The 13,326-nt window shown below is 36.8% G+C and overlaps 1 protein-coding gene across 4 annotated transcripts in view; it reads left to right on the forward strand.

Moving 5' to 3' along the window:
* NPAS3 (neuronal PAS domain protein 3) overlaps positions 1 to 13,326 on the forward strand; it is a 1,140,225-nt gene that overhangs the window by 340,115 nt on the left and 786,784 nt on the right. The gene's annotated exons all lie outside the window — the stretch shown is intronic.

The raw sequence follows: 13,326 nt of genomic DNA on the forward strand, positions 1-13,326 counted from the left end.
AAAGTCTTAGGTATTGTCCATTGAGGGCCTATTGTTTATCTAAAACTGTATGAGATGGAAGTGTTCTAGAACTGAATTGTATTCATATATTTCTATTCCTGTTGCCTTTTCTTTTTTCCTTCCTTACTTTCTTCTACCTTTCCTTCCTCCCTCCCTTCCTCCTCATTATTTCTTTCTTTTTCCTCTCTTTCTTTCTGTCCTTTTTTTCTTTTTTCTCTCTCTTTTCTTTCTTTCTTTTTCTTTTCTTTCTTTTTTCTTTCTTTCCTTCCTTCTTTCTTTTTCTTTCTTTCCTTCCATCCTTCATTCCTTCCCTGATTATGCCCTTGTATTCCAAATAACATACGTGTTTGTTCTCAGAGTAAATTAACAAGAATGCTCAGCATCCTGCAATATGTCTCTTTCTGGTCTTTGACTACCAGTTTGATCATCTGCAGTATTTTGGTCCTTATTAGTTCCACACACATCCATTCAAAATCCACAGCAGCACAGAGTGTAAACTGATAACCACCTAGACAAACGCCTTCAAGGAAATGTTCTTTTCTATTTATTTTGGTGGCAAATGCTCAATTTTAGTAGGATATGAAAAGTGTAATAGGATATAATTACATTTTCTCAGGTCTGATTCCAAGAATGCTTTTTAATTATGTGTTATTATCCTTTTCTGTCTTTTGGATGATTTTAGGATTTGGGACAGGAGTTCATTTAAAAGAATTAACTCTTTTATTCTCCATACATAGCCTCATGATAGAGCATGTAGCATGAGTTTGCTCATAATACCATATCAACATCCTTCATCCTTGACATGAAGGGTTTTTCCTCGAGCGTATAATAAGAAAGGTGATTGCAGAAGAAATCACTATTCTCTGTTATCTTAACACACTATAACTTCAGGCTTTATCAGTGGGAGCTTCATGATGTTTTCCAAGATAGCATCATGTCCATTGAATTAGAGTAATAAAAAAATCTGGAAAATGAAGACACAGTTGCTAAGCCCTTGTAAAAACTTGGTATAATGGGAAGAACATGGGACTTGGAGTCAGAAGATCTGTTTTTGCCATTTTCTAGCTCTCTAACCTTAGGGAAATGACAATCTCTTTGGGAGTCAGTTTCCTCATCCCTAAAAGAAGACTGTACAATATTCTACTCCAGAGATTATGATGAATGAAGTATATGTAGTATTGTGCAGAAAGAAACGATGACGATAAGGATGATGCCAAATGTATCTGCCAAAGGCTCACTGTTGCTTTCAGAAGCTCTGGTATCCCTGAATTGTATTTTAAAGTTTTTATTACAAAACAACTTTAAATAAGTTTGACTACATGAACTACTTTAAAAAAGATCCCTTTTGTATGAAGGCTAGTCACACATATAAATGAATATTTAGGAGTACTGAATTTATTCCAGCAACCCATGGAAGAGATAGGTATTTTCCTCGGTAAAGGTATAAATACCTGTGATAGAAGCACTGTTTCAGGGAGAGTAACTATGAACATTTTCTTTGGACTGGAGAAAGCCCTGATGTTACTGTTCTCTAAAATCGGGGTTCAGTAACAGCTTTATCTAAGAATATTGCCAGTAGATCCAAGCAATTCCTGTGAACAGCACTTGCTGACACAAGTAATAGACATATATCAAGAAAATAAAAAAGGAGAACAGAAGAAGTTATGAAAGAAAGAAGGAAAGGCAAAATTGTAAAGTGAAGGGAGAAATACATGGAGAGCATGTGTGTGCAATAAAGAAAATGAGGCTGGCTACTACAAGTCTTCACATTTTACAAGTACATGAAACTGAGGCAGGAGAAGGAAGTGACTTGCCCATAGTTACACAGCAAGTTCAGATTTTAAATCAGATCTTTCTAACTACAGATCCATTCCTTTATCCTATACTTGACCAGATAGTTTTTCTACCATTGTGAGCCCCTACATGGTGAAAATCGCAACCTAATTTCAGTTTAATTCAACACCTATGTCCTGGGCAGCTAGAGAGTGCAGTGGATAAAATGTCAGGTCTGGCATCAGGAAGACTCTTTTTTCTGAGTTCAGTTCTGGCCTCAAACACTTAGTAGCTTTGTGACTCTGAGCAAGTCACTTAACTATGTTTGCCTCAGTTTCTTCATCTGTAAAATGAGTTGGAGAAGGAAATAGCAAATTACCCAGGACCTTTGCCTAGAAAAGCCCAAATGGGGTCATGAAGAGTTGGAAATGACTGAGATGAGTGAACCATAATTTATTATTATTGTTATTGTCATTATTACTGTACCATTATGGTAATTTACAGTCTTTTTTTCTATCTATAATATGGTGATAAATTTTCAGAATCTGGACTAGGGTGTTTGAGAAGGAGAGGATCCTGAATTATAGAACTGAAAGCAATCTTAGGGATCATTACCAGAGCTCAGAGTGGGCTTAATTATTATCAGGTTCCCATATTTTTACACAAAAAATAACTGTGAATTATTATGTCATACTTCAGAGTGGCATTGCTGCTATTAGACCCCTTAGTCATTGGATCAGATAATTACAGATTTAGACCAGGAAGAGAACTTGGAGGCTAAAGTCCTACCCTCTCTAGAGATGAAGAAACTGGATCCTAGAGAAGTTAAGTAAGCTTTCCAGTGTTAGAAAGGCTATAAGTGACCGAGTGATGTCCTTTGATTCTAAAGGCATAATCCAGTGCTCTTCCCACCATAGCAAAGAGGCTGTCACGTTCAACCTAGCGATGTGCCAATTTAGCCATCTGTTTGTCTATACCCCTTCCCTTTATGTTCAATAATTTTGTGGCAATTTGCTTCTACGTCAATTTATGGTGAGCAGACTCAGAGAGCAATTCAGGGCACTGGGAAACCATCAAGATATTTGACTCTGAACTCAGATAAGTAAGATAAACCAGCCTCCATTTGAATTCAAGAATCAGATGAGATAATGTATGTAAGACACTTTTGCAAAACTTAACAAGCTATCTGAATGCCCTCTGGTGGTCTTCTTCTTGCTTATCTATACTGTCATGACTATCATTATACTCCAGTGGTTTCCCATTTCCTTCTCCAGCTCATTTTACAGATCTAGAAACCTCCAGGAACAGGGTTAGGTGACTTGCCTAGGGTCACACAGTAAGTAAGGATCTGAGGCCACATGTAAACTCATGAAAATGAATCTTCCTGATTCCAGACCTGTGCTGTCTCCACTATGCCACCTGAGACCTGGAAAAGACTTTAGCTTAAAAAGGCCAAGGTGTCCTCCTGCATCTTGGACCATCTCCAGGCATCCTGATCTATATCTTGCCACTGGATCCATATGATTCTGGAGGAGAAAGTGAGGCTGGTGACTTTGCACCGTCCTTCCTTCAGACGGAGAAACTAAATCTAAATCTCTTTCAAGTCATGGCATCACCTTCTGTCGTGGTCCTCTTTGAGAATGAAGGATAAACAAGGACAAAAATTGTCATTACAAGTAGAGAGAATTTCTATTATCTTCTGGATCCCTAAGGAAGTATATATCTATAGATGAATGAGTTGGTGCTTTCTTTGTTATCCTTTGCCCAAGTTCAGGAACCCTCCCTGAACAGACCTCCTTCAAAGTTTGTGAATACTTTAGTGAAAAAGAGGTAAAGGGGTGATGATGGTCCTACAAATAAACAGTGGTCATACACATGTACTCTAGGAATGCTTTCTCTTCTCTACTTTGGTTTGTTACCTCTGAAACACAAAATTCCAGAGTTAGAAGAGACTTCAGAGTCTATTCTGCCTATCTAGACTTCTTTTATCACTTTGATGTCTCCCTTTTTCAAAAGTTGATGGTAGTGAGCTGTCTCAGATAGAAAAAGTGACCTTTGTTCCTCACCAAAGTGAACCCCTCTATATGCCCCCTTGATGCCATTTTAGCCAGAAGAGTGCCCCCTTGTCTTAGTTTCTCCCTATTGATAGTCCCTTCTATGCTTCCCCAAAATACCTATGTCTCCTTTATCCTAAAGAACAAACATACAAAATCACTTATGTGGTCCACCCATCCCTACTAACCATTTTTCTATATCTTTTTTTACCTCAGACAAACTCATTGGGGAAAAAAAATTTACAATAGGTGCCTTCACTCCCTTTCATCTCACTTCTAAATCCTTTGCAATCTGGCTTTGGACCTATCATTCAGCTGAAAGTGCCTTTTCCAAAGTTATCTTCTCTGGATTTTTTCAAAAATTAATTCCAAGCTCCCTCCACAGTAGATTTTTCTTGTCTCTCCCCGTCCCATCTCTGCTAATTCCCATCTGAGATTAATTTTCATTGATTCTGTTTATTTCTTGTATTACCAAGTACATTGTGAGTTCCTTGAGGGAAGGGCCATTTTCTTTGTCTCTTTTTATTTTCTGTTATGGTTCAATCATGTCCAACTCTCCATGACTCAATTTGGGATTCTCTTGGCAAAGATAACGTAGTGATTTGCCATTTCCTTTTCCAGCTCATTTTATAGATGAGTAGACTGAGGCAAATAGGATTAAGTGACTTACACAGGGTAACACAGCTAGTAAGTGTCTGAGGCCAGTTCTGAACTCATAATGAGTCTTCCTGACTCTAGGCTTGGTACTCTACATGCTGTGCCACTTAGCTGCTCCCTTTCATATGACTTCAAGAAAACAACTTCATTGAGTTGAAAGAAAAACATTTTTCAAACTTTAAAATGTCCTATCAACATGAAATTATTGTTATTATTATTAAGCATTGTGTAAAATGTAGTATTGGAGAGGAAAAAACCTGCTTTAGAAGTTGAGGGTTTTCATATAAAGAATTCATAATTATTCAAATGAATTCAGTTCAATTCCACAATAACATTATATAGTTTGCTGCATCTAGACATTGTGCCATGCACTGGGAATACAGTAATGGAAGTGAAAATCAGTCTTTCCCCTTAAGAAACTTGCTACAGGGTACAAACAAACAGATAGATAGATAAATATAAGGAGACAATAAATATAAGGAGAAAGCACTAAGAACTGAGAGGATGAGGAGAAACTTCCTTATGAGGGACGGCAAATGAGTTAGTGAGTAAGTGTTTATGAAATGGATGCTATGTGCCAGGTTCTATGCTAAATTCTAGGAAAACAAATAGAAACACAGAGTTCCTGCCTTCAAGGAGCTTATATTTTAGTGGGGGATGACCAAACATGAAAAGCAAGGTGAATGAAGGAAGTAGGCAAGGAAGCACAGGGACACAGCACAGGGATACAGCAGAGAAATTTATGTGGAGGTGAGTCAGGATTACAGCCTAGAAAGGGATGACGGCATCTCTGACCAGGTTCTCCCTCTTAAGATGGAAGTTATGGGAGGAAATAAATAACCAATCAGAAGGAGAGGCCTCAGAGACAGAGAGTATTTCCAGTGTGAGTACTCCAATGGTGGAGTGAGCTGTAGTGAAAAAAGTTTTTCTCACATGGTAAAGTCCTGTGGAGATGAGTTAGCAGTGAGGTCTGGGGAGGGATGAAGAAATCTTTGGCTTCAGTCATCTCCTTAAATTTGATGTCCTGTAAGGGACTGGCCCAGCATCAGCATTAAAGGAAGCTAGAGACTAGAAATCTAGGTGAAAAGTGAGCACTGGGAGACCTCCTCTATGTAAAGGTACCAAGATGGGAAATGGAATGTTAAGTTCAGCCAGCTTTGTTGCAGAGTACAATGCACAGAAGGGAGAAATATGAAGCAGCGCCCCCAAAAGTAGACAGGAGCCATATTATGAAGGGTATGTAGGTGGATAGAGCACTGGGCCTGGAGTCAAGAAGATCTGAGTTCAAATCCAGCCTCAGATACTCACTAGCAGTGTGACCCCAGGCAAGTCACTTATCTCTGTTTGCCTCAGTTTCCTCATCTATAAAATGAGCTGAGAAGGAAATGGTAAACCCCTCCAATATCTTTGCTAAGACAGGTCAGCATGTCCTACAACTTATAGCTTTAGAGATTTGCCTAGAGAACAGAGAAGTTCAGGAATTTGTCCAGGATCACACAGCCAATCTTGGTAAGACTAATCCTGAAGTCTTCCCGGTCCCAAGGCAGCCCTCTATTCACTACATAATACTGTTATTATTGATCTCTTGATCAAATTAAGAAAATTTAATTGAAAGAATTTTAAAAGGAAAATACATAATTTTAACGTTTTTACATTTCTATGGTTTTCTACAGAAGTTATTTGGGATCAGTCCATCAATATATATTGAATATACTTATCAAATAGCATTATACTAGATACTCTGTTTCAAGTACAGCGAGTTAGTATTCAGTACTTCTTAGGACACTGCGGGAATCAAGAGACTTCTAATACTCTCCTTTAAGTAAGGCATGTGTTGTTTTTTTCATGTATAATTTTGCTTTCTGGAGATTGAGAGAATATATGTTTGATATCAGAATTCATGAGAAAATAGATTCTACACATATTTTGGATTTCATGTAAATGCTTTAAATATTTCCTTTCTTTTCAATTTGATAGTTACTAGTTTTTTGTAAGACAAATTTTAGCAAAAAAGCAAAATTGCTATCAATTCTAGTTGAGGAGAAAGTTAAGAGAAGGGGGGGAAACATTTTATGTGTTTATATATATGGGAATGTATGCAGGTTTACCTTGTTGTGTGCCTCCCTCACTGAACAGAACCTTCCTAGTTACACATTTGATAAAGTATAGCATCGATATGATTTGCATATTTGATGCATGGCTTTGCACATCCTGCATTGCCTGTAGCAGTCGCGCAAGTTATTTTGCTAGAAACCTCTAGTAGTTTAATCAGTGGTATATTCTCATTCTTATCAAGTAAGCAGTCTGTTAGAATCTTCACACGGTGACTTAGACCATCATGGAAGTCAGCAAAGATTCATGGCCATTGGTCTCCTTCACTTTAAGGGGTAATAATATTTTTATTATTCAGTATAGATCGAGGACTACTAACATTTTCTTACTTTACAGGGGAAAAAAAAGTCCACCTACCACTCTACTTGAGTCTTCAAGTTAAGGAGTTTAGCTAAGTGCTCTAGAATACACCTCTCTGTGGACCTTTGTCTATTCAAACCTTTATGTCCAGTGGAGTCCATGAGCACGTTGACTAAAATGGGAATTCTCCATCTGATGTGTTTTGATCTGTACTTTTTAAAATGACTATGCAAAGCCCTGTTAATTTTTATGTTTTCATTTAGAATTCAATTCAATTTCAGACTTATCCTGCATTTGCAATGACAAAGTGGAGAATACAAAGGAAAAAATAAGATTAAAAATTAAAAAAAATTAAAAATAATATAAATAAAATACATAGATATTTAAAATAAATAAAATGAATTAAAAGTAATTTTTTAATTTAATTTTTTTTAAAAGCTGGATTTTTGCCCTTATGGAACTGATAATCTTAAGACAAATATGCAAGCAAATAAAAAATATAGTATAATGGAAAGTTCAATGAGAGATATCATAAAACAATTATGTCAGTTCAGAAGTAGAAAAGATCTCTTCTAACTGGGGGGATCAGGGAAGACTTCATAAATGAAGTAGATTTTTAGCTGGACTTTGAAAGATAAATAGTAATTGTGGAAAGTCAGAGAATCATCCAACTTTAAATGGATTTTAGAAGATATCTAATCTAAGCCACTCTCATTTTATATAGGGATATTGAGATCCAGAGAGGTTGAGGGACTTGCCAAAAGTCACAAAGCTAGTTTAGTTAATGGCAGAATTGGACTTAGAACCCAAGAATCTTGATTTCTTATGCAATTTGTTTTCTATAGGCACATTAGTGTGGCATGGAGTTCAGAACTAATGGTTAGGAACTGATTTCACATCCTGCCTCTTACCATTACTAGGTATGTGGCCCTAGGAAAGAAACTTAAACTTACCATGCCTTAGGAAAATCCCTAGTTCTCATGTACTAGGTCAATGGCAGATTCCTGTTGGTGAAGGGAGGTACCCATGCCAAAGTTTGGGGCAGAGCATCATATTTGATATAGCTTCCAATAAGAGACTAGGAAAAGGTCTCATGAAGGTTGTCTCTATCATTATTACAAGATTGGCTATTTTGTCTGAAATGAGAGGTCAACTAATTCCAGGCAAATAACATAGCCAGATGTTTTTCACTGAATTAAACCATTTGTTTGGCCATAATACAGCTATCACCTCAAAGCATATTGAAGAATGCTAAGGACATATGGGGAAAGGGGTTTATAAATATCAAAAACTCTGACTAAGCATAACTTAGATCTTGAAATCAATATAGCATTTCTTTATTTTTTTCCAATACACATATAATTTCAGTGTAGTAGAAAGTATATCTCTGAATGTTTTTTTAAAATACTTTATATATTGTTCAGTTGAATGTTTTCTTATGAAATTATTTCCAAAATAAGCTATTTCCTCAAGTATTTATTTTAATTATTTGTGTACATCTGCTTTGGATACATAGAAGTCAAAAATGCATTAAACTCCATAAACTCACTAACATTTTAAGGGAACTATGGTTATCACATTGATTTCTCGACTATCAAGTTAGTGCCATGATGGTTACTTCTTTTGAAGAACATATATATATATGTATATGTATACATATATATATATACACACACACACACACACACACACATATATATGTATACATACACACATTTTATATACGTATATATGTGTGTATTGCAAAAATGCTATGAATGAGGCAAGTTAATCATATACATTGTGATTACTCCAACCCAATCTCAAATAACATAAAATATGAACACTATATACTGATACATTCATTAGTTCATTCAGTCAAGGTCTCTAAACACTACATACCAGGAATACAAAGAAAGTCAAAATATAGCCAAAATCTAATGGGAGAGGCAACATACAAACAACTATGCACAGACAAGCTTTGTATAGAATAAGTTAAAGATGATTAACAGAAGGAAGGCAGTAGAGCTAAAGAGGCTCCAGAAAAGCTTCCTACAAAAGGTGGGGTTTTAGTTGAGACTTGAGGGAAACCAGGGAAGAACTTGGAGGTAGAGATAGGGAAGGAGAGAGTGTCAAACATTCAGACAACTAAATTGAGAGTTATTTCCCAGATCTTCTTGGGGTTTGGAGTAAGCATAAAAAAAATGATTTTTATCGTGTGTGTGTGTGTGTGTGTGTGTGTATGTAAAATTTAAATTTGCCTTGCACATAGTAGGTTCTCAAAAATGCTTATTGAATTGCATTAAGCTGAATATACAATATTTTTTTAAAGTAAGATCTGAATACATAAAAGGTGATATCAGACAGTTGCTGTCCTGAGAGATCCTCAATAGATTACCCAAATTTCGCATGTACCTGGGGAGGAGAGATCAGAAGAATTAACTGAGAACTCATGCTTGCTTTAAAGCCCCAAAGTAGAAGAGGAAACTGGGTGGGGGAGGAGAGAGTCTTGTGTAGTTTTCTTTCATTTAAATTAGCACAAAAAGAAGGAATGAAATTTTATTTCACGTATGAAGGCAGTCATTTCTTGGGTTGCTCACTCAATGTTTTAGCAGAACAGCTGTTCTGTACAATGTGGCTTCCTGCAAGCAACATTTCTACTGCTCAGAGAATGGCAGTCTGCCAATGAGGGAGCCCAGACCAACCCCTAAACAACAAGGAAAAAAACCCCAATCTTTTGTCAACGACTCTAATAATTTGTACAATTCAGGAAAGGGGGGAGTTGCACGGTCTTTGCAGATGTGCATTTATGATGCTATTTTTAAGCAGAACAGCATGAAAGAATAAATTCATACGAATCATACACTGATCATTCATTTTAAGCATTTGGCTTCTGCTCCTGCTAAAATTTCATTCCTTGTAAAGAAAACACAGCCAGCCTTAAACAAGGTAAGGTAGGGTGTGACAAGATGAAATTCACCATTTTCAGCCCTGCCTTGCCCCCTGATAAATAAATAACTTTGGGGGTACTCTCCTCCCCAGCCCCAAGCAGGTTAAGTGCCAGTTTGCTGATCTAATAAAGGAACCTTCAGTATTCTGAGGAAATAAACTCTTAATGAATCTGGGTTTTAGTTGCTTTTGTAGCTGTCCATTCTCGGGAAATGAGTTTAAGTGCTGAAAGAAATACCAGAAGCATGCTAATTCTCTGTCATTCACAAACATGGGAAGCAAACAGTTTTGCTGAAATGGAGTCAATTCAGAGAGTCATGGTTCTAGTATGGGATCTGTGCTTGGGATTATAACCAAAAGCTACCACAATAACTGAGGATCTCCTCTAACAGAAATAAGAAGATAAACCCGAACTCTACATAGGTAACAGACCCTTGTGGAAAAGGCTGTCAAATGACAACTGTTGTCCTCAGCCTCCACAAATGTCTAATAGAATACAGCTCCCCTATTTCCTCATTCTGGTTCTGACACTGACCTTGGACAAGTTACTTACCTTCTCCAGGCCTCAGTTTCCTAACCTGTAGGGTTGGGCCATATGTCTTCTAGGATCTTTCTTAGATCTTAATCTATGATCCTTTGATGTCACTTAATTTCCCTTCACTTTAATTTCCTTGTCCATACAATGAAAGGTTTGGACTAGATGGTCTCACAGTTGCCTTCCATGTCTAAATCTGTGTTCCAGTAATCGTACAGTCATCGTTTCACAAAATTTTTAACTTCTTGGCTGACTCTTTAAACTATTAAACACATTTCCTTATTCCCATTCTTACTGTTACCTTAAATTCTTTCTAAGGATATCTTTACAACAGCAATTCTTTGTTCAGGCTTAACTGAACACCAAAGATATGCTCGCAATATAAACTTGCCAGAGAAGAAGAGACATTCAGTAGATTCAGCATCTGTGGCCAAGGCAGAACACTGAGTGGAAATGGTTGAGGTTAAGATTAGAATTACAGTGAGGGTTAGAGGTAATTTAAAAATATCGGCACATGACAGAGAGGATCACTACAGATTGATGCCCATTGGCAAGGGTTGCCATGATAATATTGATGAGGAGGAGGAAGAGAAAGAGGAGGAGGAGAACATACATTTGTCTAGTACTTCAGTGTTTGCAAAGCACTTTACAAATATTAACTTATTTTATTCGCTCCACAACCCTGGGAAGTAAGTTCCCTGTTACTTTATTTGATGGATAAAGGAACTGAGACAGAAGGTGACTTGCCCAGGAGTATGGCTAGTATTTGAGTCCATAATAACTTATTCTTTGGCTTTTAAATTGAATACTTCCGTATCTCAACAGGTGTTTAAAATCTATCCAGTTGAACGAAGTTATAGGTATCATTAAGCTAGACGCATTTTTGCCAAATTCACGAGTATTTAGTCATGTTTATGTTGACGCCTCCAAAGCTCTAAAGTCTGTTCTGATACTTTGGACTTGTAAAGTGCTAAAACAGATTAAGTCTCTCTGTATTGCTATAGACGTGCCATTTAAACATTTTAATTATCCCAAACTATTTTCAAATATTTCCTCATACTATAAAAGGTGAATGGTTATGAGTATTCAGGGTAGGCTGACAGAGCTGGAAAAAGTTTGTAGAGGAAAAGTAATTTTCAATTAAAATTAGAAATATTCACATTTCTTTCTCATGTCAAAGGAATAAACCTTTTCTGTACATTGAGAGAAATACCTTATTTTATTGTAATATATTGGAAAATTGCTTTTTTTGTGAAATACATTATAAGTATATGAGGAAATGTGGTAAATTACAGGAATCCTTTAGCAATTTTTAAAAAATCTAATTCCTTTTCTAAGTAATGGAACCCAGTTTTTGTTTTTGTTTTTTTGACTCTAAGTCCAGTACTCCGCATGCTACTATATGAAAACAGAACCCTACCTTTAAAATTGCATCAGCTGCAGCATGCATTTCTTCTATATGTATTACATCGAGTCCGTGGTTCTTGCTGCTTTATCTTCTTCTTTGACATTTCCATTTGTCCTCTAAACTGGTTTTGCCCTTGGCTGTCCTATTTCTCTGTCTGACAAGGAGATCAAGTGTTTGCGGAATAAAATGCTTTCTGGTCTCTTCTGGGCTCCTCATTGTGATGATCATTTTAACTTCTCTAAGAAGTGGCCATAATCAGAGGCAATGTCTTAATGTTTTTCCTTTTATCAGTCTTTACTTTCATCCACTTCCCATTTTTTTTCAGTCAGTATCTTTTTTAAGGAAGTAGGGTTGAATCTATTATAATCGCATGCTTTGTCTTCTTATCCTCATCCTTCCTTCTTGTTTAATGTTAATTTTGACCTTTGCTCTAAAGAATCAATGATTTGACTGTATATAGACTGAGTTGATTATAAAGGGCCCCCCATATCAGTAACTAGTCCTATCCTCTATGTGGAGGATAGTTCATTGAAGAGAACTCGCACGTCCTGAGGCGTCCCATCCCCTTATTGGTATGATGAAATGAGGGGGAGAACAAGCATTTGTATTGTACCTACTATGTGCCCACCAATGTGCACTTTTACAGATAAGATGGCATTTGAGTCTCATAATATCACTAGGGGTTAGATGCTATTACTATTTTCATTTGACAATCAAGGAAGCTGAAACAAATAAGGGTTAAATGACTCGCTCAGGGTCACATAGCTAGTAAAGTGCCTAAGGGCAGGTTTTCCTGACTCCAAATCCAACACTCTATCTGCACTGTCCCATGAGTTTCGTCTACACCAGGGTTAGGAAATCAGGGGCCTTGAGGCCATGTTTGACCCTCTAGGTCTTCAAATGCAGCCCTTTGACTGAACCCAAACTTCTCAACAAATCCTCTTAATAAAAGGATTTGTTCTGTAAAATTTGAACTCAGTCAAAAGGCCTCACCCAAGGACCTAGAAAGGCCACGTGTGGCCTTGAGGCTGCAGATTCCTCACCCCTGAACTAGACCAACAAAGAGGAACTAGACTTGACCTTGAGCACATTTTTTTCACCTATGAAGATTTTAGTTTTCCCATCTATAAAATGAAATGTTTAGACTTGATGATCCCCAAATCCTACATTCCTATTACTTCATTTGTGCTGATGAAATTTTATGTACAAATGATGTTTCTGTTGCCCAGAAGATCTGCATATGCAAAGTATGCATCAGCATGAAAAATGAAATCCAATCTAGCTGACTATTCTTACTCTTCAATGGATAGATCCATAGATGTGACCAGAAGGGTCAGTGGTTTCCATTTGACCCCAAATCCATTTGATCGTATGAGAGGCATACATTTAGAAATAAATGTAAGATGAAAGAGGATCTCTTTGAGTCTTTGCCTCAGTTTAATTCTGCTACTTGGTCATGTATATTTGAGTATCAAAATTTTTAATCATTTATTGTAATCATTTAATCATTCATATCACCTTCAGAGAGTAAAATGAGATGATGTTACATAATTACCTTC

The sequence above is a fragment of the Notamacropus eugenii genome, chromosome 7 (assembly GCF_028372415.1).
Source record: "Notamacropus eugenii isolate mMacEug1 chromosome 7, mMacEug1.pri_v2, whole genome shotgun sequence".
In the NCBI taxonomy this organism is placed as follows: Eukaryota; Metazoa; Chordata; class Mammalia; order Diprotodontia; family Macropodidae; genus Notamacropus; species Notamacropus eugenii.